We start from the raw sequence: 25,361 nt of genomic DNA, 5'->3' as shown, positions 1-25,361 counted from the left end.
ATTTACAGGCTCAGTATCTACAAGTAAGATAACGCTATCTTTATCCACTCTGTTTACCTCTTGTTCCACAAAGTGTTCGTTATTTTAATTACTTGACAACAGGAACATCCAAGTAGATTAAGTGAGAAGCAGAATATTTTGTGAAATATACATTTCCTGAACTTAATGGCAAATGGAAGAGAATGTATGATGAGAAGGGGTGTACAAGAATCAGGACTCACTGTTCTACCAGTGGTTTGACACAGACCTGGACCAGAAACTTCATTAATTTGTTTTATATTTTCAGCAATAAATATTGATTTACATTACACAAGTGCTGGAATGCTTAGAGACAGTTACCATAAGAAAACAGACTTCAAAAAGGGAAAAGACACCCAAAACCAGCTTTCCTTTTATAAAAGGTATCCCCCTTCCTGCTTCACTTTAGTTCTCCCTAGAGTATCTGTTGAAACATAGAACTAACCACAGACACTACGTTCAACCCAGGGCTGCATTACATAAAAATCAGAAAATTATTATGAAAACTTAAAACAGCATCTGAAAATAATCCACCTTTTTAGAAGCTCTTAAAAAAAGAAACCACACACACACACACCACAATACAACAAACCAAAATGAAAAAAAACCACAAACCCACAAACAGAAAAATAAACAGGACACTATGCAGAAAACCCAGTAAGCATGCTCTGAAGTACAAGTACTAAAAAAAAAAAAATAATATTATTATTATTGTTGTTAATAATAATAATAATAACAACAACAATAGGTCTCCTGATCAGATGTGTTAGAGAAAACAGGAAACATGCAAGTGATGTGAGTAAAAAGAACCATATTAAAGTCTGGTGCAAAAGAAAAGGACTTTAGATATTCCTGATTATCTAACATTTAACTAGTATGAACAGCACACAAAAGTGATGAAGTATCGACTGTAAGGAGAATAAAGGGCATTAAGTCATGCCCACAGCATGGAAAAGGAATCAGTATGCTCATTTTATGCAGATGTTTAAAAACAGTAATAGCAATGTGTTAAGCCCAGTTCTGTCTCTGAAATTCCATCCTATACATACGCGATGAGAAAGGGCCTGTCAGAATGGCAGTTGCACCTGGTTTGGAGTATGCAACAATAATAAAGTAATAAAATGTAGTTTTGGAAAGTTAGGGAAGGGTTACTTTAGATATTGGTGAGAGTAATTTGCATATTTATCTCTCTTAACTGCCTCTCAATTAACAGCATTGCATATCTACAGCCTGCATTTTAAGAAATGTTTTATATCATATCAACACCACTTTCATACTGACCACTATTATACATTGGAAATCTACACTTATATTCCTTTCCTCTTCATTCATCTGTTTCCCCAAAGCCACCAACAGATTCTATGTGACAAGGAATAATTTTGCATATACATTTATTTCCCCTTTCTGTTAGGCAGACCCCTAAAACACTGAGTTCAAAATCATTAGACTTTTATCAGTAATTCTGTTACGTGCCCTTAGACACTTAATCTCACCGTTTTGATAACTCCAAACAGGGGTTTAAGTTTATGTAAAACTATAACATAATGGTGCATAATCAGCAGCTGGGCAATGTACAGTGTATGTCAAGATATCAGGTACCTACTGAATACATTGTCACGGCAGATGTTTTCCATCAGATATAGTTACCATCTGTAGTCTTCATCTTAATAGTTACTAAATAGCAGTTCACAGTACTAAAACCAAGCAAAACAACAAAAAACCTGAAACAGTTCACCTGCTCTACTGCAGATAGGAATGTGGGAAAAACAGCTGTATGGAGACTTAGAAAGCTCTTTGAAAAGAGTCAATCTTACAGAACAGAGAAAGCAAACACTAACTACACATGAGCTACAAGGCACTCCCTCTAAACTTGCCTTTCCACAGGATTCCTTTGAATATTAGGTTCTTAGTCAATATTAGGTTACATTGACGTCAGTTATCATACTGTAGCTACGGTTTGCCTAGTTTCAAAGGATTAATTATTGATACCCAGGAAAAACATTATTCCTTTCACTGAATGAAAGTAAATAGAATGATCTGTGGAAAACATGGCTGATGAGATAGCCAAGAATTTTTCTTTCATAAAATATTCACAAGCTGTGTAATTTGGTGTTCGCAAATTGGGCAGTTTAAGAAAAATTATATCCAAAAAGATTCCAAAACTTTTCTTCGGTAAACTCCTGTGAGATAACTTTTTGTTTTCTGCATTCCTGCTGAAATTCTCAGAAGCTCCTCACCAGTCCTCACTTATAATCAGAACCTTAATTTCTCTTCTGACAAAAAAAAACCACACACACACACAGAGAGACAAAAAAAAAACAAAACAAACAAACAAACAAAAAAACCCACCCACACACACACACACAAAAAAAAAAAAACACAAACAAAAAACACCCACATATCACATCACTATGAAGAGTCTAGGTTGCAAGACCAAATACAAATTTCTCTTTTTTTCCAGTGACCAGCTTTTCTGTTGCCCTTGTGCATATGTTCAGTAGTCCTCACAGACTTTTTTTTTTCTGTGCCCTTCATATTTCTGGTATGGGTTGCTTGTATAAATATCCCCTTTTCATGTCATTGTTTTGACTGACAAAAACTGCTGCAGTAGAGGAATTAACTCTAAAGCCTTGACCTCAGATGCAAGGGAAACTAGATTAGCAAAATACAGCGTTCCAGCCATGATCCCACAAACAGCGTAACAGTCTGTCAAATGAAGAGTTCCTGGATATGGTTCTCACTTAAGAATACTAAATAGCCAACACCTACTTTATCAGAAATCTGAATAAAATTCAAACAGACTCAGTTCAAAGTCCTAAAGTTTCTACACGGTAATGGAGATGTTTTGATTTAACACCTACATTGATGTAAAACAGTACTTCTGAATAACCAGAAAGCTGGCTGAGTCCTTTCCATAACAGCCTAAGAACTGGGAGACATGCTGAAGTCCCTATTCTGCCCCCAAATTTTTAAAGCCCTTAGCGCAGCGAGAGCCAGAGCCGGCGGGGTTCAGTCGACTACGAGGTTTAGCCGAGATTAGAAAGCCCAGAGGGAAACGTACAGGGACAGCGTGACTCCCGGCGGTCCTGATCCCCCCGAAGCCCCGGTAGCCATTGCGAGAGAGCGGCTAACGTGGCGGGGGGCGTTCCCACGGTGGCGGCGACCACACCTCCTCCCCTTGCCTTGAAAAAACCTTTGGGAGGGCAGCGACTATTTGCTGCCCACCAGGTGCAGAGAGGAGCAACTAGCTAGCGCAGCGGGTGTGGCAGCTAGCGCAGCGGGTGTGGCAGCTAGCGCAGCGGGGTGCAGAGAGCACTTGTTGTTTGTCATTCCCACCGACTTATTGCCAGCGTCCCAGACTGCTGATGACCATGGTCGCCTCCAGAAGGAGAGCATGTCTCAAAAAGACTGTGGCAACGCAGACTGAGGTTCTGTCCCGAACGGTGGCTGTTCAGGTCTCCGGCTGCAAGGAGTGCCAGAGCCTGCTGCTGCCGGAGGAGGGAGGCCAACACTCTACTTGTGTGAGGTGTGAGCAGGTGCAAGATCTGCTCGACATGGTTGTGAAGCTTAAGGAAGAGGTTGAGACGCTGAGGTCCATCAGGGAGTGCGAAAGGGAGATCGACTGGTGGAGTAACACCCTTACGTGCCGGTCGGAAAGGCCCCAGGGAGGTACCCCCAAAAAGGAGATGGACCTCCTGCCCTCCCGGACAGAGACGGAGGTCGTGAGACAGCCCCACCCTTGTCGCTGTCGGGCAGAGGTAAATGACCTAAAAGAAGATGAGGGTTGGAAGCTTATTCCAGTTCGGCATCACGGGCAGCCCCCCTCCCTGCCTGATTTGCCTCCCCAGGTGCCCCTCCGTAATAGGTTTGAGGCCCTGGATCTTGAAGAAGAGGTAGGTGAGGAGGTGGTGCCAAGCCTGCCTACAAGATCACATAGGAAGAGGCGGTTGACTACACAACTGAAGACTACCTCTGATAAGAAAGATAGAAGGGTGATTGTAATAGGAAATTCCATTCTGAAAGGAACAGAGGGCCCAATATGCAGGGTTGACCCTCATCTTAGGGAAGTCTGTAGTCTACCTGGAGCCCGGATCAAGGATATTGCTAGAGAGCTCCCCAGACTGGTGCACCCGACAGACTACTACCCGCTGCTGGTCTTCCAGACAGATGGGGAGGAAGTTGCTTCCCGTAGTCTGAGGGGAATGAAGAATGACTTCAAGGTCTTGGGAAGGATGGTGAAAGATTCAGGGGCTCAAGTGATCTTCTCTTCACTCCTTCCCTCTTCAAGTGACGATGTGGGGTGGAATGGGAAAATTCAATCTCTAAATGGTTGGCTCCAAGACTGGTGCTACAGGCAGGGCTTTGGTTTTTTTGATAATGGCTGGTTTTAGAAGACTCCAGTCCGGACAGTGTTATGCAGGAAAGGCTTATCTCGCAGAGGCAAAAGGATGCTGGGGCAGGAATTAGCTGGGCTCATTTGGAGAGCTTTAAACTAGGCTCGAAGGGGGATGGGGTTGTAGCTGGGCTTGCCCCAGTGGGGCAGCATTCTAAAACAGATGAGGACCGGGTGGCCTCCTGTGCCCCTAGGGAGAAATTGGTGTGCTCTGCTCGCTCCCTGAAATGCCTGTACACCAATGCGCGCAGCATGGGGAATAAGCAGGAGGAGTTAGAATCCTATGTTCGGTCGGGAGATTATGATCTGGTGGCAATTACAGAAACGTGGTGGGACAGTTCACATGACTGGAATGTGGTCATGGATGGCTACGCCCTTTTCAGGAAAGACAGGCCAGCCAGGCGTGGTGGTGGAGTTGCTCTCTATGTGAGAGAGCAACTGCAATGTACTAAATTCTGCCCAGGAGTGGATGAGGAACGAGTTGAGAGTGTATGGGTCAGGATCAAGGGACAGGCTGGCAGGGGTGATACTGTTGTAGGTGTCTATTACAGGCCACCAGATCAGACTGAGGAAGTTGATGAGGCCTTCTATGCGCAGCTGAGAGTGGCCTCACAGTCACAGGCCCTGGTTGTTGTGGGTGATTTTAACTTCCCTGATGTTTGCTGGAAGGACCATTCAGCCAGCCAGCCACAGTCCAGGAGGTTCCTCCAGTGCATTGATGATAACTTCCTCATGCAGATGGTGGAGGAGCTGACCAGGAGAGGTACACTGCTGGATCTCATCCTCACTAACAAAGAGGGTCTGGTCGAAGCAGTAAAGGTCGAGGGCTGCCTGGGTTGCAGTGACCACGAGATGGTGGAGTTCAGCATCTCGTGTGGCAGGAACAGAATAGCAAGTAGAATTGCAACCCTGGACTTTGGCAGGGCTAAGTTCGGCCTTTTCAAGCAATTGCTGGGGGAAATCCCATGGGCAAGACTGCTTGAAGGAAAAGGGGCCCAAGAGAGCTGGATCGCATTCAGAGATTGCTTCTTCCATGCTCAGGATCAGAGCATCCCCACACGTAGGAAGTTGAGGAAGGGAGCCAGGAGGCCTGTGTGGTTGAATAGGGATCTGTTGGGTATGCTCAAGCAGAAGAGGCGAGTTTACAGGTCATGGAAGCAGGGACTGGCCACTTGGGAGGAATATAAGGCTGCTGTTAGAGGATGCAGGAGGGCAGCTAGGGTAGCCAAGGCCTCCTTAGAATTACAGCTGGCGAGAGGGGTCAAGGACAGCAAGAAGAACTTTTTCAAATACATAGCAGATAAAACTAATATCAGAGGCAATGTAGGCCCACTGATGAATGGGGTGGGTGCCCTGGTGGCAGAAGACACAGAGAAGGCAGAATTGCTGAATGCCTTCTTTGTCTCTGTCTACTCCGCTGGAGGCTGTCCTGGGGAGCCCTGTACCCCTGAGACCCCGGATGAAGCCAGGTCAATGGAGGAGTTTGCTTTAGTCGATGAGGACTGGGTTAGGGAACAATTAAATAGTCTGGACATCCATAAATCCATGGGTCCAGATGGGATGCATCCGCGGGTGCTGAGGGAGCTGGCTGAAGTCATTGCTAGACCGCTCTCCATCATTTTTGCCAAGTCTTGGGAAACGGGAGAGGTGCCCGAGGATTGGAGGAAAGCAAATGTCACTCCAGTCTTTAAAAAGGGCAAGAAGGAGGACCCGGGTAATTATAGACCGGTCAGCCTCACCTCTGTCCCTGGGAAAGTAATGGAACAGCTTATCCTTGGTGCCATCTCAAGGCACATCAGGGATAAGAGGGTCATTAGGGGCAGTCAGCATGGCTTTACCAAGGGTAAGTCATGCTTGACCAACCTCATAGCCTTTTATGAGAATGTAACAAGGTGGATGGATGATGGCAGAGCGGTGGATGTGGTCTACCTTGACTTCAGTAAAGCCTTTGACACAGTCCCTCACAGCATCCTCACAGCTAAGTTGAGGAGGTGTGGTCTAGACAATAGAGTAGTGAGGTGGGTTGCAAACTGGCTTAAAGAGAGAAGCCAGAGAGTGGTGGTCAATGGTGCAGAGTCCAGTTGAGGCCAGTATCTAGTGGAGTGCCTCAGGGGTCAGTACTGGGGCCAATATTATTCAATATATTCATGAATGATTTAGAGGAGGGAATTGAGTGTACCATCAGCAAGTTTGCTGATGACACTAAGCTGGGAGGAGTGGCTGACACGCCAGAAGGCTGTGCTGCCATCCAGCGGGACCTGGACAGGCTGGAGAGTTGGGTGGGGGATAACCTGATGAAATTTAACAAGGGAAAGTGTAGAGTCCTGCATCTGGGCAGGAACAATCCCAAGTTCCAGTATAGGTTGGGGAATGACCTATTAGAGAGCAGTGTAGGGGAAAGGGACCTGGGGGTCCTGGTGGACAGCAGGATGACCATGAGCCAGCACTGTTCCCTTGTGGCCAGGAAGGCCAATGGCATCCTTGGGTGTATTACAAGGGGGGTGGTCAGTAGATGGAGAGAGGTCCTCCTTCCCCTCTACTCCGCCCTGGTGAGACCCCATCTGGAATATTGTGTCCAGTTCTGGGCCCCTCAGTTCAAGAAGGACAGGGAACTGCTGGAGAGGGTCCAGCGTAGGGCAACAAAGATGATTAAGGGAGTGGAGCATCTCCCTTATGAAGAAAGGCTGAGGGAGCTGGGGCTCTTTAGTTTGGAGAAGAGGAGACTGAGGGGTGACCTTATTAATGTTTATAAATATATAAAGGGTGAGTGCCACAAGGATGGAGTCAGGCTCTTCTCAGTTGCAAACAATGATAGGACAAGGGGCAATGGGATCAAGCTGGAACACAAGAGGTTCCACTTAAATTTGAGAAAAAACTTCTTCTCAGTGAGGGTGACAGAGCACTGGAACAGGCTACCCAGGGAGGTTGTGGAGTCTCCTTCCCTGGAGACATTCAAAGCCCGCCTGGACACATTCCTGTGCGACCTCACCTAGGCGTTCCTGCTCCAGCAGGGGGATTGGACTAGATGATCTTTTGAGGTCCCTTCCAATCCCAAACATACTGTGATACTGTGATACTCTCTCCATGTCTTCATCCCACTGCTATAGAACAAGGTTAATGACAGTTTCTGTTGCATGGTGATATTATAAAGAGAAGTATACTTAGGATTTTAAGTGCTTCAGTATTATACAAATGGCAGATGATGCAGGCATAGTGTAGGGAATCATAAAGTAAGACCCACTGAAAGCGTACTAGTAAAGATTGTTAGAATAGTTAAACAGACAGAGGTGTAAAAGGGAAGGAATAAACAACTCCCAGCATTGTAGTGAATGAAAAAGCACAGTCTTAATAATGATATGAGGAAAGTAAAAATATTTCATAAAACCAGTGCCCACTGAAGTTACAGAAGAGTAAACAGGAGCGGAATATAGAAGGATTGCACAATATGACCATCCAACAACAATTTAAAATAAAAAAGATCACCCCTAATGAAAGAGACTGAAAAGAGAACATGATTCTCGGAACTAAATATCTGTGATAAAAACAAAGTCATTACAAACATACATGCAGTCAAATGGACAAACAGGTTGTTTTTAAAAAAATTTTGATTCTTTGTTCAAGTTAGCAATGATAATGTAATGTAGGCTTTGACTATAAGTTCAGAAGTTTGTGTGAATAATTTCATAAAAACATATCCTTAAGTTCTCCTTTGTTACTTCTGATTGTATATCAGAACACATTTATAGAACTAACTGTACTAGTGAACTTGTCAGAAAACTACATAACAAGTTAACTTAGTCTACAAAACACAAATAAATAAAACCAGGACAAGTCAGTGATGTACAGGTAAGGAGTATTTACCGAAATTATTTCAAAAATTTTCAAACTAACATCTAGCCCATGTCCATGAACTTATTTTCCTTTTCTATATTCAAAGAACTTATTAATTTCCTTTAGGAAGAACAAATTATTATCGCACTAAAATATTCCCTAAAGACCCTGTTCAATTATAAAGGAGCAGACAAAAGGGTAAAACAAGCATTTAATTTTATTAATGGGGACACTAAGTTTAAATCAAAGGAGACATATCATTATTCTTTGGTCCTTACATACCATAAAACCAGGTATGATAGGCAAATTAGACAATTACTATGTAAGACAGAATATTAGTCTTCAACTGTCTTTTCTGTGGTTCAAACATTATACTGAGACTGTTATTTCAAAACTTATTTTAAAAAGACCTTTATAGTAGCTATGCCAGATCAATAACCTTAAATATCATGGAAACTAAACTTCTAAAAACACATGAAGCAATATCAGATGGGACAAGTTATCAAAACTACAGATAGGGAAGGGATCCTTAATGGAAAAGCAAAGAGAAGGCTAGAAAGGTGAGTGCATTTTCCTCCCATTTTGTTTCCTCCCATCTAAGAGGAGGCAAATAAAAAAAGGCATGCAATTGAAAATAAAATTGATACAGACATTATCATGAAGTTAACACTGCCACATGGCCTACATCCTATTGACCGATTAATCCAGGAGAAAATTCTGTCAGAAATGATAACACATTTTAAATATAAATAACTCAAAGAAAACTTGTTACAAGCAAGGAAAAATGTAGTTCACTTACTGACTTGATGCCTAACTCATTTTTGTGACACTACATGATTCATTGCAATACAAAAGTCTCACAGTGCTTCATGAATGTGAAATAGGTCTTAAACAATAAAAAAGTAATCAACAGGGGGAAATCACCTAACTTGTTTATCTTGATTACAGAAAGTACTTCAGCTGATTGCTTCTAATTTTGTTATTGTTGTTAACTTTAAGTAACACCCAACTCCAATCCAAGTTTTTCAATCTTCACCTCTTGGCACTTCCTTACTGCTGTGAAGGGATGAAAATACGTTGAACATATTTGATTTTGCCTCATTTTAAGACAAGGTTTACCAATAAATCTTTTATGATCTATATAATCTAAGTTATGAGAGTAGCTTTTATGAAATAATTATATGATATAAGATGAAATAAGAAAACTCCTGGAAAAAACTTATTTTCTGCCAGGAATATTCAACATTAAAGCACATTGTTAAAAGATTCCAACAGTAGAAGGTTTATTTCACTACAAGATGTATACAAATACAATGTATAAAATAAGTATCAAACTGCTTTGTCAGTCAAATTAAATTTCACAATATCTCTTCAGCTACATACATTTCTCCATCCTGCTCAATTACAGAAAAGGAGGATTCTATCTATTAGCAAACAGTCATGTTTTCTTATGTTGTATTAACTTCATAATACCTTTCTTGTTTGTGCTATCGGAAGTATCAGAGAGAAAGATGCAGACTAGATGGTAAAAGGAGATTCTTCTGTGTATCACAGATGAGGAAATTGGTACAGTTAGCACCAGTGACTAAAAGTGATGCTCAAAACCACCTCTGATGCCTTAGGAAAGGCATTATACAGTGTAAAGGAGAGTCTTGAAGCACAAGGTACCAGAACTGCTCCAAATCCGTGATCTTGGTCCTTGCATAACAGAATTAATCACTCACTTCCTTGAACGGCAGAACTCCTTAGAAAACTTGCTGACAAGAATTTCATGTTTTCATTTGATTCAAATCAAACACTTCCACATGGGAGGAATGGACTTAAACACTTGTGATTTCTATTTTATGTGAAATAGCAAATTATTAACAGTGTGTATAGGCAACCTTAATGCTGAGCCTGTCAAACAGAATTTATAGGCATTTATATGTTTATAAAGAGGTTTATGATTTTTCAGAATGTTTTAGAGGTAACAGGATAAAAAATGAAGGGAGTCAGTGGGACAAAAATAACTTTTGTCCCTAGAGGACCAGTTATCTCACATTGTAAGAAATCTACAAGTGTTATTATTTAAACAAGTAGCTATGGCCTCATTCGTTACCCACTGCTATGGAAACAACTTTGTTTAATATGAATCTCATTACCTCCTTGCATAAACGATTAAGTAGACAAAGGAAAAAAAAAATCCTTGAAGATAAATTTATTTTAGGTAACATACATTATTTTGATTCATTTCCCAGACACTAAATATTAGTAACCAAATTATCCAAAGTCAGTACTTGTAGACTACAGCAGCTGGTAGGTTTATGATGCAAAGAACCACACAGAGTTCCTGCAAATTCATATATACTGACTGAAATACATAGCAGAGAGAAAAGCCTATTTTTTTGTTTGACTTACATATTATAGATCCATTAGTTTTTATTTATGTCATATAGAATGAGAATAAGCCCAGTGAATTCTCTTTGACTTTCTTAACCTTATCATTTTAAGTAATAGGAATAACCAGAACAGAGACCATTTCCTCCTATGGTGGGTGTACCAGTGATGGACCTCTAGGAATCGATGCATGACTGTGACATTGAACACAGCGTTTGTAAGCAATTCGAAGTCATACTACTGGAAAATAAAGATACATGTTCTCCATTCTTGGCTCTCATAACATGAAGAATTACATCTAAGCCTTCTTGCTCATGTCACGGTTGAATCTGCCTGTACCAAAACTTGAAGATTATGCTCATACTCTGTCAGGTCATTTTGCAAATGAGAACAGCAACTCTTTGAAGTTGCTTGGGATCCCAAATTGTTAGAAGCAGACCTGGCAGAGCTGCACTAGTAGCAGAGGACAGGTGAAGTGCTTAAAGGCAGACATTGTTCTGTCTCATGATTCTGCAGTTTTTTGCTTCAAGATTTAATCAAACCAGCAAATAGTGCATATGTCACAAAACGATGTTACCTCAGAATACTTGCTCCATCTTTAAATTATGCATGAAACAGCAAGCAATTATTGTCCACTGATTAGGAAAGGTAACAAATAGAGGTGAGGGGATAGGTCAATTCAAATTTTTAGCTTTTTCTCTGAGAATAAAAAATATTAAGAAAGAAATTAAAGGATAACAATTGCTAAGTCATCAGAGTAGAATTTTAATTTGCTCAACCTTCAAGAGGGCAGATGAAGTTGACTATGATCAGTAATAAAGTTAATGCTACTATGGAATTTCAATCTTGAAAAGAAGTGGAAATCCACCATGCCATTTGTTTATATCTTGCAATTTTGTGATAATCTGGTAATTTTATTATAGGGACCAGAACTCCAGTTTTTTCTTTCAAATTTTATTATATAAATTATTCTGGCAAAAGAGTTTGCAGCAGCATAAAGATCAAACGGCTCATCAAAGCAAGTTGTCACACTTTATTCACAAGCTGCATTTTCAGAATCTACTCATCAGCTTGAAACTTTAGAGTCTTCCTCCATTTACAGTGCTGCATAATTACATCACAAAGCTTCCCAAGATGCAGGTGCCCTCCATAATTTAACTGTGAATGAGATTCATTGACAATCCCATCAAGTACCACATGAAGTTAGAAAATTTACCTTTACTACTTCTTTAAAAAGGGATTAATTAAAAGCCCTAGAAAAGTAAAAGCAAGTAATGATTCATACATCAGTAATTCACGTCTTCCAAATATCTGAGTCTAGTTAATTTCATAACAAGACAGCGAAGTAATACATGTAACTACAGGATGCATTTGAGAAATTCACTTTTAAGAAATAAATATCTCTATTTCAGGTTCAGCTCATAGAAATGAGAAAAAAAAAAAAAGGAGGAAAGAACTGTAAGATCAGCTTTTTTGTAGTTTAAAAGTATGACGTTTATCCACACAAACTAGTTTAGCAAGGAAAATGGAATCTACAGTTTACAAAGGTAGAAGTCATATGTAACATGATTCCCATTTTGTCTGCAGATACACAACTGTAAGAGAGCATTCAAGAATATTTTTCTTCCTAGTCACTCTAAATCAGGGGTGTCAAACTCATTTTCTCCAGGGGCCACAGCAGCCTTGCAGTTGCCTTCAAAGGGCCGAATGTCATTTTAGTAAATACTCCTGCACTTATACAGTCTTAAAATTCCTAAATTTGCTGTGGCCACTGGAGAAAATGAGTTTGACATCCCTGCTCTAAATCCTTACTGTCATCATGGGTTGCATTGTATGTAATTCAAGTGCCTGATTTTATTAACACTTGTAAAGTGCTCGATGTACTAGAAGTGATGTGCAATACTTAAATAGTTTTACTTTCACTTACTCATGATGAGCATATTGGCAACCGTTACTGGCTTGTTTTACCAGCTAAGGGCATCTAGTGGTCTTCACCCTAGGCTGCAAAGGATATCCACTGAATAAAGTTAACTTCCTGTGATGGAGGAAGCTTCTTCCTTAAGACTAAGTCATGTAATGGATTTTGCACTCTGATGTTTTAATAAAACTTGACTTCACATCTATTTTAAAGAGAACTCAGTGGAAACAAAGTCTCCTTATTATTGATTAGATCAATAGAAAGAGCTGTAAAAATTCAAATGAAGAAATGTGTTACCCTAATTCCTTTTTTTTTTTTTTTCAGGATTCAAAAAACTGATAAAACAATTTTATTTTCTCTAAAAACCCACCACTATTGCCATATGAATTTCAGTTGGGATCACTCAGTTACACAAAAATCTTTTCCTGTACTGTCTTCTGCTCATGTAGATAACCACAGGAGTAACAGAAAGCTATAAATTAAGCTAACTTTCCAAACTCTACTTCCATTTTTATAAAACAAAGATTGTTTTACACAAAGTTCCAATCAATTACCCAAAACAGAGGCTAATGAAAAAAAAAGCGCCAACCACAAACACACACACACACAGAGATTCAGTAATTGAGCTTTTTTTTTTTCTATCAGTTGTTTTCCTAAAGCTCTTAGCTTCGTCCATCACACACACCCACAAACCTACAAATCTTTAATGCTTCTATGGGTCAGAAAGCCATTTTTGTGAGCTGCTATTTAAGTACACCCCACCTCCTTAATTCTCCTGCTCTCTGATCTCCAGCAACATCTTTGCAGGTATGGTGCTAAATACAGTTTCCCTCTTGCCTCTTAAATTTTCGATAACAGATACAATTCAAACAGAAAAGGGGAGAGAATGACTGGGCCCTCGCTCTCCAGCCTCTCAGAACTCTACTCTCACTATAAAGGTCCTGGGCACGTTTCCCATTATGATCAGCTAGAGCAGCTGTTAGCATATGAAAGCAAACCCTGTGAAAGTTCGCAGTGTCTTATCAAACCAATGCAAGTCAGAACAGGAAAAAAAAGAACCTAAAACTAGCCATGTCTCTGAATCTCTGTAGGGATTGTAACCTAGATTATCACCTAGAAAAAGAGATTATAAGCATTGTGAAGCATCATATGACACTAAGAAAAAAAAAAAATCACAATGATACTACTTTGTCCAGAGCTATAGCTATAGAAGTACAATGGTAAATCTAGTAGTTCCTCTGACTGGGTTTGGGTTGGTGGCAACTTGATCCAACAGTGTGCCCAGCAGCCAAAAGAGCCAACACAGGTCCTGGGGTGCATCAAGCACAGCATCACCAGCTGGTCAAGGGAGGTGATTGTCTTGCTCTGCAATGAGCTAGTGTGACCCAGCCTCAAGTATTGTGAGCAGTTTCGGGGTCCTCAATACAACAAGACTATTAGAGCGTGTTCAGTGGAGGGAGACCATGACAGTGAAAGGTCTCAAGGACGAGACTTAGGAGAAGAGGCCAAGGTCACTTGGTTTGTTAGCTTGGAGAAGGGAAGGCCGAGGGGTGACCTCATCGCAGTCTACAGCTTCCTCAAGGGGGACACTGGAGGAGGAGAAGCTGATCTCCTCTCTCTGGTGACCAGTGAGAGGGCACAAGGAAATGGAGTAAGCTGCATCAGGGGGGTCCAGGCTGGACACTGGGGAGAGGTTCTTCACTGAGAGGGTGGTTGATCACTGGCTCTCCAGGGAAGTGATCACAGCACCAAGCCTGTCAGAATTCAAGGAGCTTCTGGATGATGCTCTTGGTCATCTGATTTCATTTTAGGTAGTCCTGTGAGGAACAGGGAATTGGACTCAGTGATTCTTATGGGTCACTTTATTCTATAATTCTATGACTAATCTCCTTATCTTCAGTCTACACCTGACTTTTTCTAAATCTAACCTTTCTAATCCTGCTTTCCTTATACACCCATGACTTCTGACCCTGTTAAGATGTTTAACCTAACACAGTAGTGATGGGGAAAGAAGCCTTCCAACTAGTTCAGTAGAAGGTGTCTATTGACAAAGAACAAAATATTAAGACATAAGATTTATGGTCCAAGCCATTTATTCAGGAGATAGGGAGGTATCATCCTTCTTAATTTTGTACTTTCCATTTACTTGATTTGGGGGTGAGGGGCTGTTTTAGGTTTTGTTTGATGGGTTTTTGTTTGGTTTGGTTTTGTGTTTTTGTTGTTGGGTTGTGGGGGTTTTCTGTTTTTTGGGTTTTTTTGTGGGTTGGTTTGTTTGTTTGTTTGTTTTGTGTTTGTTTGTTTGTTTTGTTTTTTCCTTCTACCTCCCTCCCCATTCAATGCATAAGTTTATCATTTGATGTCTGCAAGTTTGGCTCAGAGCCTCCACTCTCTTTCATATCATCTTCTACTATTGCCATTGATTGTAGTGGCTCTGAGTATTGAAAAGATGATCAACAGCAACACACAACCTTCTGGATGAAACTATGCCAGCCTCCTGGGGTGACAGCAGATGTTTTTGTTATTCCTCATTGCAGAAGCCAATACTAACAAGGGAAGGGGCCAAAAAATGAAAGCAAGACTTACAGCAGGAATAATATTATTGTCCAATGAGCACTGAGGTCACCGTTGAACTAAATAAAGCATTCATGGGAAGATACATGCCAAATTACCAAAAGGTTACACAGCCTTTCAGCTTGCTGGAAAGATTTTTGTTGCTAGAACAGAAGAAAAATATAACTGTAATAAAAAATACCATTAGGCAGGGCCTAAACCCTGTAGTGTGTTTGGCAAGTCTATTGCAACTGGGACACTGGAATAATAAAAGCTACCACATACAGTAATCAGGCTCCAGAGGGAGGATGAAAGTTGCATTGTTTTGACTGTTTAATTGTAAAAGCAAACATATGGGAATTGCTGAAATGAATATGCAGACATAGTTTGCTCATGTACAGCTTGGAGGAATTAGGGAGAAACTTAATTTCTGAAAATTATCTCAATTCAAATTTAGATTTTTACCAGTATGGAATTTCCTTGGAGTCTGCTTCATTACTTCTGAAATGTTTTGTCTAATAAATTTAGACACAAAATTTAAGAATTTCATAGTAAACTTGGACCTCATATTGACAGGTAAGTTAGTGAGGTCTGAATTCAAGTTCTGTCATAACAGAAAACTTAATGGTACAAGGATTCTCAATGGTTTAATACTCACGTTTTTGATTTATATGGTGAAGTTATCCTTTTCTGAAGAGACATTTAATTTCACCACTGAACATATTTTAAAATATATTTTGAAATAATGACAATTTCAGGAAGAAATTAAACTTAAAACTGAAATCCTTTACATACACTCAATATAGTAACTATTTTAAATTATAGAGAAAATAAATTATACATAATTTTCTTAGTGATTCTAAGGGACAAATTGAAGAAAGTCTCATTCACTGCGATGTTTTTCAAGCCACAAAAACTTGTGTGCCAATAAGTTTCTAACAGATAATCAAATTTATTCTAAAAGCAAACTGAAGCATGTCTATTTTTTTTTTTTAAAAAGGCTCCATACAGCTCTCATTTTGATATAGTGCTTTCCAAATATTTTATTAAGTCAGCTTAACCTTCATTTTCAAAGGCATTTTAAAAACCCTTTATGATAGGCTCAAATATGGCTAGAAGAACAGAAGGAAACCAAATTAATCAATCCCCACAAAATCATGTCAGAAATAGGGCAAACTTGCCATGACAAGTTAGATTCCTAACTACATTACATGACTTACTTCACCTTGGAGGAAGAAAAGTATCAGAGGTGTGAACAGAAATCTTGTTCCTGGACATCAGACTAGAGCAAAGGCCATACTAACAATTAACTCATATGAAAAGAAGGGCCAATTTCTTGCAAAGAGTTTACAGACCTTTTAACAATTAATTCTAGGTTATTAGAACACAGCTTTGAGTCTGCTTCCTGCCACCTCAGACACACAGCATCCCAGTAATGGTTGGTTTGCTGTGCTCCACACCCTGGAGCTCAGATCAATGCTTTCATTACTCAGAGATCTAGCAACAGTGATATTTAGTAAAGTTATCATCAGCCACAAAAAAAAAAAAAAAAAAACACACACCCCACACCAAAAACCACCATTTTAAAAAATGTATGATTTTCTGCTGTGCTCTTCACTCTCTATAATAAATGAGTTATGTTGGAATCCAAGTGTGAGAAATTTTTCATCAACATAAGCATATCGATTATGCGAATGTCAGCCCTGTTGGAAGCCAGACTGAAACTGTTAGGTATGCTGTTTATGAGATGGCTGGAGCAAAACAGTAGAATAGTATAAAAATAAACAGAATACTTAACAGAAAAAGTGAGGTTAGAACTTTATGCAACTTGCACGCAAGTCCTGGGTCACTAAAACAAAACTGTTGTCCCTGCTCCCTCATTCCCTCTGTGGGAGTTTGGGATTGTGTCTGTGTTTTCAATGATTAACTATCATCTACACTTCAGGTATTTTTGAAAATCCTGATACATGAGTTACATTTGATAACACCCTCATCCACTGAAATGCAATCACCATTTCTGCTAACCACAGATATAGCGCACAAAACTGACAAAAGAGTTAATGCCATTGCCAGTTGTTCGGATTGTTATAAATCATTACATCAACAATATTAAAACACTTCTACAAAAACTGCCTTGTGACTTCTGTTATGCCTGACATTAGTAAAACACCTTCTGTATTTGGTAACTGATGACTGAACAAACATGAAGTTTCTGATTTTGAGAAGGTATTCCCACTGAATCAAACAGGCTTTCTCAGAGTGCTTATACTAAAGAACCACCCCTGCAAAATATCACAGTGCTCTCTAGGATGAAAAGAGAATCTAGCATAGATTAATTACACACTAGATACTAGAACTGTGCTCCTTGAGAGATCCTAAAGCTGTTTGAGGGCCTCTCCAATTACTGATGTACAGTAATATCCGTGTCATGACAAAACTATCTCAGAAAACAGATTTGTTCACATTATCAGTATTTTTGTCCACATATATTCAGGAAAACAACATTACCATCTCAATCTTCCACAAACTCCTCTTAATTCTATAAAATCTCCAGAGGTCTCCGAAGAACTGAATATGGCTTCCTGAAAAAATGAATGCTTTCCCTTTTATGAAAGCATGCATACTTATCTCCAGAGTAAAGTGTCAATACTTCCTCCTCTTCCTACATTTCTTTGAAATCAAAATGTAGCTTTAAAAAAAAATTTTTAAAAAATAGTCTTTCTTCATAAAGTGGTGGTACAGCATCACCATCAAATGACTTCCAGGTGATCTAATCAAAGCTAAAATCCTGATTATTACAATATACAGGGTATCAACCTAATTATACAGTACAATGAAACCAAGAGGTTTGGGGATTTTTAAACTAAAAAAATTGCAAGTCAGTGACCTAGACAATAAAGGTACATTGATTCATAGGAATTAAGGATCTGGGCCAGCAAGTATAAAGACACATTCACTCCAGGACAGGACAAAGCATATGGCTCTATAAATGACTCTGTATGGCTTTACAAATTACCCTTTCCTTACCTATGTTGTATTTGATCCAGCATCTGCTATTTTTCTTTTTACCACACATATTTTATCATATTTTTAAAATGCTCACAACTAATATTTAACAGTACTCTATAAGCATAACCTGAAATGGATTTTTCGCTGGGTTACATATAAAATTAGTAAAATTGTAGTCAGCCTCCAGTAGTGGAAAGAGATACTGTAGAATCACACATGATTCAGTCGAAGAGGTTTATTAGACTTATAGAGGTATTAAGGGTGAAATACACACCTGAGCTCTTCCACATGAAAATCAGTAGCACTCTGACCTACTTGTCTCTTTGCACAGAAACCATTATAAACATGGTTGCATTTTGACTTCTTCCACCATGATGAGAAGAGCAACTCAGAACTATATTTACTCTGCTGACTGCTTAGCCCTATTCACTGGGTAAAAGGTAATGTCACAAAACCATATAGAAAGCTTGCATTATTTAGTTTGTTCAGCTTTCGTGTTTCACAAAGGAGCTAGTATACTCTCACTCTGGCATCTTTCAGAGACAAAATAATTCAAATTAGTAAGCAACTACTATCTTATGGCCACAGATCAGTCATTAAGCTCAATTAGTTCTATGGATTCAGCCTGGGAACACAAGTGTATCTACAAATTATAGAAGTAATCCCTGTAGTCCTGGAACCAGTGCTATGCAATGACCACTAGCACTGTTTACTTTCTGCAGCATGAATGCAAATGAAGTCTCTTTGGTTTTGTATACATGCATTTAAGAGTTTTATGACTAAATCCAGATCCAGAGAGATTTTAGTTCCAAAGGACAGAAAATAAAAGATGACCAAAGTCAGAGTCAGCTACTTATCACATATAGCACCTATTGAAATATTTAAATAATAATTTTATTACAAAATGCATGGAAGACACCCACAAGTCTCACAACCAACTTTCATTAAGCAAAACTTGGCAGCTTTGTCCTTTCTTCATTTAAGGGCTATTGCACCAATTGCTATCAATGCAATCAAGAATAAATAACTTGAGTCAACACTTTGAGGGAAAAATTGCTGGACTTTGCTTTAGGAGAGAAATAATGAAATAAATGGAAATAATGAAACAAATGGAAAGAAAATTAAATATTTTTCTGCCCTTGGATTTTGCTGCCTACAGTCTTCAACCATACTAACAGGAAAGACCAAGAAAAATAACATATTCAGTATGGTAGTGCTTGTTCTGGGAATAAAGTGAGAGTTTTATTCCACAAGGATGTTACTTCAACATCTTTTTAATAAGTACTAAAAGGGAACATTAAAAGTAATAGGAAATCTTTTTAAACAATAACTTGCTTGGCTCTCTCAGAATTTCTTGGGACAAGGATTAATAGTGAAAACTGCCTTTTGTACCTTGTTTATGTTCAAGTGTAACAAGAAATAGTTTTGAGGAGTCAGCATCATTCTTCTACACAGCAAGTTTAGATTGCAAAGAATCTACTAAACTTGCTTCAGCAAATATCAAGATGTCTCCTGCAGTGTTACTTCCCTTCACATTACCAGAGTTTGGATCAGTTCAAATACAAGTTAATGCATAAGGAAGGAGCTCTTCATCTAAGTAGGCAGCGCTACCCATTTAAAACATTATCGAAGTCTGAAACATTTAACTCTGTGTCTTCTAGCCATTCTAAAATAGCATATAACAAGATCAAATCCAGCTGCTTATAATTATTAAAAAAACATTTTTTTCAAGTGCAAGAAAGTTAAGCATGCTACCACAGTCAAATTCAAGTGCAGAAATTTTTATTTCGCCTATTAACTTTCACTCAGCAATAAATTCTCTATTCCCTAGAGCCATTTAGTCTTAGAAATACAAATGTAGTGGTGCCTTCTTTTGCAGGCTTCAGGTTACTGTGGCTATTCTTTAAAGTAAAGTATTGTCTTCCTCTACTAGATTCTACAGATTATTGCAAGTCTAAATATATTTAACAGATGGACAGCTCTGTGGAGATCGCAAGTCTGTGTACTGCAACAATAGTATAAACTGGAGGTTGTTTTCTGATTCAAAATACTATACAAGTGCTTTATTTCTTTATTAATTCAAGGGCAAATTCAAAACAATGCCAGCAATAGTTACTTGTGACCTAAAACCCATTCACATAATCTGATAAGTCACTTCAGTTTGGGTGGTTGACTGGGGTTTGGGTGTATTTTGTTCAAAATGCAAAGGAAGAGCTTTGAAAAATTATATCAAAACAAAGAGGTCTTAAACATGGTATATACAACTGGGAGACACAAATAACAATTGTACTAGATACTATCATCTCATTCTGTTTTTAAAGACAGGTCGGACACTAATTGCTCTTTAAGGCATGGCAAGCCTTTTTATATAGTTGTAGTTGCGTTTCCATTAGCCCTCTAACATGTATAATTCCCTTCCCTAGCCAACAACTGGACACTTTGCTGTGATAGATCTGATCTTTTGTTTGATTTTGGAATAAGGGAAAGTAAAATACTCATTCTTTCAGAACACAACTTTGTGCCTAGTAAGGTTACATTCTGCTGGTAGAATCAATGGACACTCACAATGCTGACTTATATATATTTATAATATATGTTGTTATAGTACCATTCACTTGACTACTATTGGATGCCATCAGCTAATATCTGATCAACTTTAGAAGAAGGATTTTATGTCCAGGGTAAGCAGCTGCCTACAAGCAAGATGGATGGAGGAGGAAAAAAAAAATTCTGAGAATTCTGTAATTTTATTAACAGGAATGGGAACAGTAGCCTTGGGATCCAGAAAACATACATATTAAACAACGTGCAGTCTACTTTTTCCAACCTCTTAGGACAGTTCACTCTGTTCTGAGCAGCCTCATTTTGTATGTGCTCAATTCATTTAACTTTTCTAAAAATAGAAGACAGTACTTCTGGATACAAAATAAAGTTAAAGACATGCTCGTGTTTCAACTAAACATTAGTTTTCTGTATATGGGAAGTTGTATTCAGTTTCTGTCAAGAGAGCAAATAACAGTAGTGAAGTTTGCTAATTCATCATAGGTCACATACCTCCACAAGGAAAATAACATTATAATTTAGATTTCTCTTTTTCTATAAGTGAAAAACAACAAAAGATAACATGAGAAATACTTTGGGGCCTTATTTTATTTTCTAGTTACATATGTGCATATACAAGCTTACCCTTACCTAGGAATAAAAATGTATTACAAGTATTTCCTTGACAGGCACAAAAATCCAAAATATATACACTACAATATTATATTGTCAGCAGTAGAACACACTACTGAAAATACCACATAAATAGAAATAACACTATTTCCTAGTACATACTGAACAATAGTGCAGCAAAGATCTAGTACTATATAAGAAAAAATAGATTTTTTAAAATAAATGTATTATTTTTGTATTATTAAACTATTCTAAGTAGAAATGTTCTTTAATGCCTAACCACAACACCCTGAAACTAATGAGAGTTCATCCAGAATTAGATTTGAGTGCTGCCAAACAGGTAGTGAACGTAAAAGAATCTACATATTATAACATTCCCCCCTCCAACAGAAATCACTATGCTAATCCTGTGAGTAAAGACTACCTACATTAACATAATTAGTATCAAATGAACACCAAAAAGCATTTATTACCACACAGTTGCTTTCCTCAAAGCACTGACTCTGTAACATTGGAACTGGTTTTTGTACACAGGATTTACTAACACAATTTGGGAGTTTCACTCTAAGCTATCACCCAGAGACATCTGAAGAATAGAAAGCTAAACAGCTAAGAGACAGGAAGGTGACTCTGAGGTCCACAAACTACCTTAATTAAAAGCAAAGCAGAATTTTGGCGAGTATCTGAGAAAGAGAAAGCCTGTTACATCACTGCACACTTGAGATTGATTAGTTATATTGGCTGGAAGTGAAGAGTTCTCATATTATCATCATCAACAACCTCTATAAAGTATTTCATGCAGCTAGGACTGAAGAAAAATAAGTTATTTATACTATCTTGCTATCATTACAATAATATCCAAACATCTCACAGAGTTCAGGATTTACTCAGAACACTGGCAGTCTTGAAATATTTGTCTTCAAATTATTTAGACAAAGCAAGGAAGTGTTATTTGACCCACTTATTCCAATTTTAAAAAGCAGGTACGGAGAAATCGAAAGCACGCAGGAAGCCTGCAATAAAATACAGATGCGAATTCAGCTGATATGTTTTAGGCTATAGCACTAATGAATGGAATATCCTTCCTCTTTCATGTGGCAAATGTAAACAGAATCCTTTGCCTTGCTGAATAAACCATACACATACTTGAGCTCACTTCTGACAAATCTTACATAAGTCCTTGACGTCATCTTTTTGAAATAACTTCATGTTACTTGGTGTATATGTAAAATGCATTCCTTATAGCCTGGGTCCTTTGACAATTTCCTTTTCTAATTAGTTTCCATTGGTCTAGAAAACATAGTACTTCTGAGGACTGTAAATTTAGCCCATGTCCTCATTTTTTTCCCCTTCCTTGAAGAGGAAGGGTCCTCATAAAATTCAAGCTAGTAGCTAACTAAGTTTTGGCAATGTTTTTGTAAGACATTGTCTCACCATAAGAACACCTGAAAAGTTGCCATTTAGAAAATTGATTACCAATTTAATTCTTTAATTCCTTGCGTCTGCTACCAACAACTCAACCTCTGAATGTAATACTATAAAATAAAATAAGAGCAGATGGACAGCTCACAAATACAGCAAAACCGCACAAAGCCAGAACAGTAGCTTCATCCACACACTAATCCTGGAATTCTAAGCCCAAGAAAAAGTTGTCCTTGCTATGAAGAAATCCATTTTCAAATGAATAATGATTTTCACGACAAGTGTATCTGAAAGTATTCTCAGTCAAAAATGTTCAGAATTCCTGTCAGAAGAAACAAATGTTTTAAGTCACAGGAAACTTCACCTGAAAAATAGGAACTTGAAGTGAAAGTATACTACAGTGATGTGATAAATGCACTGATAAATATTTGTCTTCTGATTGATAGGTAAGTATGCAATTCTTATTTAGTTTTACATAAAGAAAATATTAAACAGCCCTTCATGTAGGATAAGCAAAAACAAAGATTGCAAAGATTAGAGTGGTTGGATTTTATTGCTCAAGCAATACCATGTCTTCTGTCCAGTTTTAATTTTCTCAGATAACAGATGTTCTGTGATAACTGAATAACAGATGTGTGTAGAAAAGGGTAGAAAATAAGCAATTTCATACTCAGTCTGATTTCACCCTTAGGGATTTGGTTTGTGTAGTAAAGAAAATACTGATCTGAAAGTTGTAAGCAGTGGTGAATCACTGACAAACCTTCTGCATCTCTACAACCTGAACAAGAGAAAGGCAAAAATTTCTCCTCTCGTACATGGAAATGCAAGTTTTTTTTAAAACAACCTTAAATTCATGATGTTAAAATTTTGTTTTCAGTGATGTTAGTATCAGTTATCTTTACCCTGAACTTCATATTGCAAAAGTTTTGGATTTATATCAAACTTTACAGCTATATAGTAGATTAGTTACAAAAAGTTAAATGCATTTGACCACAGCACTCTGTTCACAGATGTAAAAACTGAAGCTTGACGCTGTACATGCTGCGAATTTGTTTGGATTCAATAAGAAATTAAACAAACTTATGGAAGAGAAATCAACCATGAGTTGTTAAACGCACACCAACCATATTTGACTCAGAAAAATCAATCAGCTGCAAACAGCTGATGGTTTGGAGAGGAATAAGGGGAATGATTACATATGCCAGCCTTGCTTGAATGTTCTTCTATAGGCATCCACTTTTGGCTACTATTTGCAAAATAATATTTGGCTATATGGCGCTGATACAAACCTGTTCGTTATGTTCTTCATCAGTAAAATAGAATTATTTACTTAGATTATCAAAACTAATGTTTCGGTTTAGCTAAACTGGAAAGGAAGAAAGCAGGGCAAACACATCCTCATAGAGAAATTAAGTGCTTGGAATCAGTAAAGCTAAAAGGATTACAGTCACCTGCCACAACACATATGCAAAACATTTGTGCCAAAAATTGTAAGTTATACCCAGGGCTGTGTCAAGGAATATGCTCCTTGTATTACCTAGCTTACAGGAGAAGCAAAAAACAGCTAAAGACAAAATTACAAAAATCTGGTGACTTAAAGACTGTGATCAAAATCTAGCCTGTACATGTTTGTGTTTCCACTGTCTCAACATTGCTTTGTTGTTACATCTTGGGTCAAAAGATACAGAATGGAAATACCTATGCCCGATTACTTTGAAAAGAAATGCGGAATATATGCATTTTATTTTGTGCTCTTGTCTTTTTCATTTGCCATTCTTCACACGTTCTTTTTTATAATTGTCCTTAGACAAACATTAGGGGATACATTCTAATTAACTTTGTTTTAGAAAGGCTGAAATACAAAATGTCATTCTGTAATTGAGGGACAGCTGGCTGTTACTGTAATAATGATATGTCAAATGAAGATCTTTTCCACTGGAATACATTGCTACCCCTGATTATAGGATAAATTCCCAGAACTAAAACCCCATTCATAAAGATTTGAAAGCCTAAGCTTAAGATTTGTCTTCCATCTGTGCCTGTTCTCACTAAACAGTGGATGCTACTCCATAACTGCTCACAAGAGCAAACAAACAATATAAAACCATGGCTACAGGGAACATCTTTAAACTATAAATGGTTATTAACTGAGATACAGTGCATGCTGTGGACCTTATTACAGTCTAGCAAAATGACTGTGACTGGAAAAATGCCAAAAACCTTAATATTTTCTTACTTAATATAGAACATTTGAGCAATACTATAATTTCCTAGGTGATTTTAATGCCACTGGCCATCATTATTTTTGTACGTATTACTGTATAACAGTATTTCCGCAATCAAAAATAAGCATTTTATAGTGATTTAATTTTAACAGGAGGCATAGAAAAGATAACAGACTCAAACTGGGTTTAACATGTTTTGATACTTCATAAAACCCAACAGCACGTAAAAAATATATTTGTAGTTAGTTCACTGTGTAAATGATCATGAACTAGACATTTCCTACATCTAAAAGGCCGCAAACTCCAACACTGACCTCTACGCAGTTCAAACCAAGTAACCGTAGAACACTAGACAGTGCCCATGTGCCTTGGTGTCAAATACAGAATCGAATTTTTGAAAGGTTTTCTGTAACACATACACAAATGAAGATCCATGTTGGAGTAC

The 25,361-nt window shown here is 38.3% G+C and overlaps 1 protein-coding gene across 32 annotated transcripts in view; it reads right to left on the bottom strand.

The window, feature by feature from the left end:
- KCNMA1 (potassium calcium-activated channel subfamily M alpha 1) overlaps positions 1-25,361 on the bottom strand; it is a 476,353-nt gene that overhangs the window by 356,236 nt on the left and 94,756 nt on the right. Inside the window, exon 1 of one of the 32 annotated variants that reach the window (XM_071811796.1) lies at positions 3,080-3,147. The exons of the other annotated variants lie outside the window; for them this stretch is intronic. The gene's annotated coding sequence lies outside the window, so the exon portion shown is untranslated. Of the gene's footprint in view, positions 1-3,079; positions 3,148-25,361 lie in introns of those variants that run through there. 32 annotated transcript variants of the gene reach the window in all.

This window comes from Patagioenas fasciata, chromosome 8, assembly GCF_037038585.1.
Source record: "Patagioenas fasciata isolate bPatFas1 chromosome 8, bPatFas1.hap1, whole genome shotgun sequence".
Classification (NCBI taxonomy): domain Eukaryota; kingdom Metazoa; phylum Chordata; class Aves; order Columbiformes; family Columbidae; genus Patagioenas; species Patagioenas fasciata.
The sequence above is the reverse complement of the archived record's forward strand: the minus strand, read 5'-3'. Positions and strand labels throughout refer to the sequence as shown.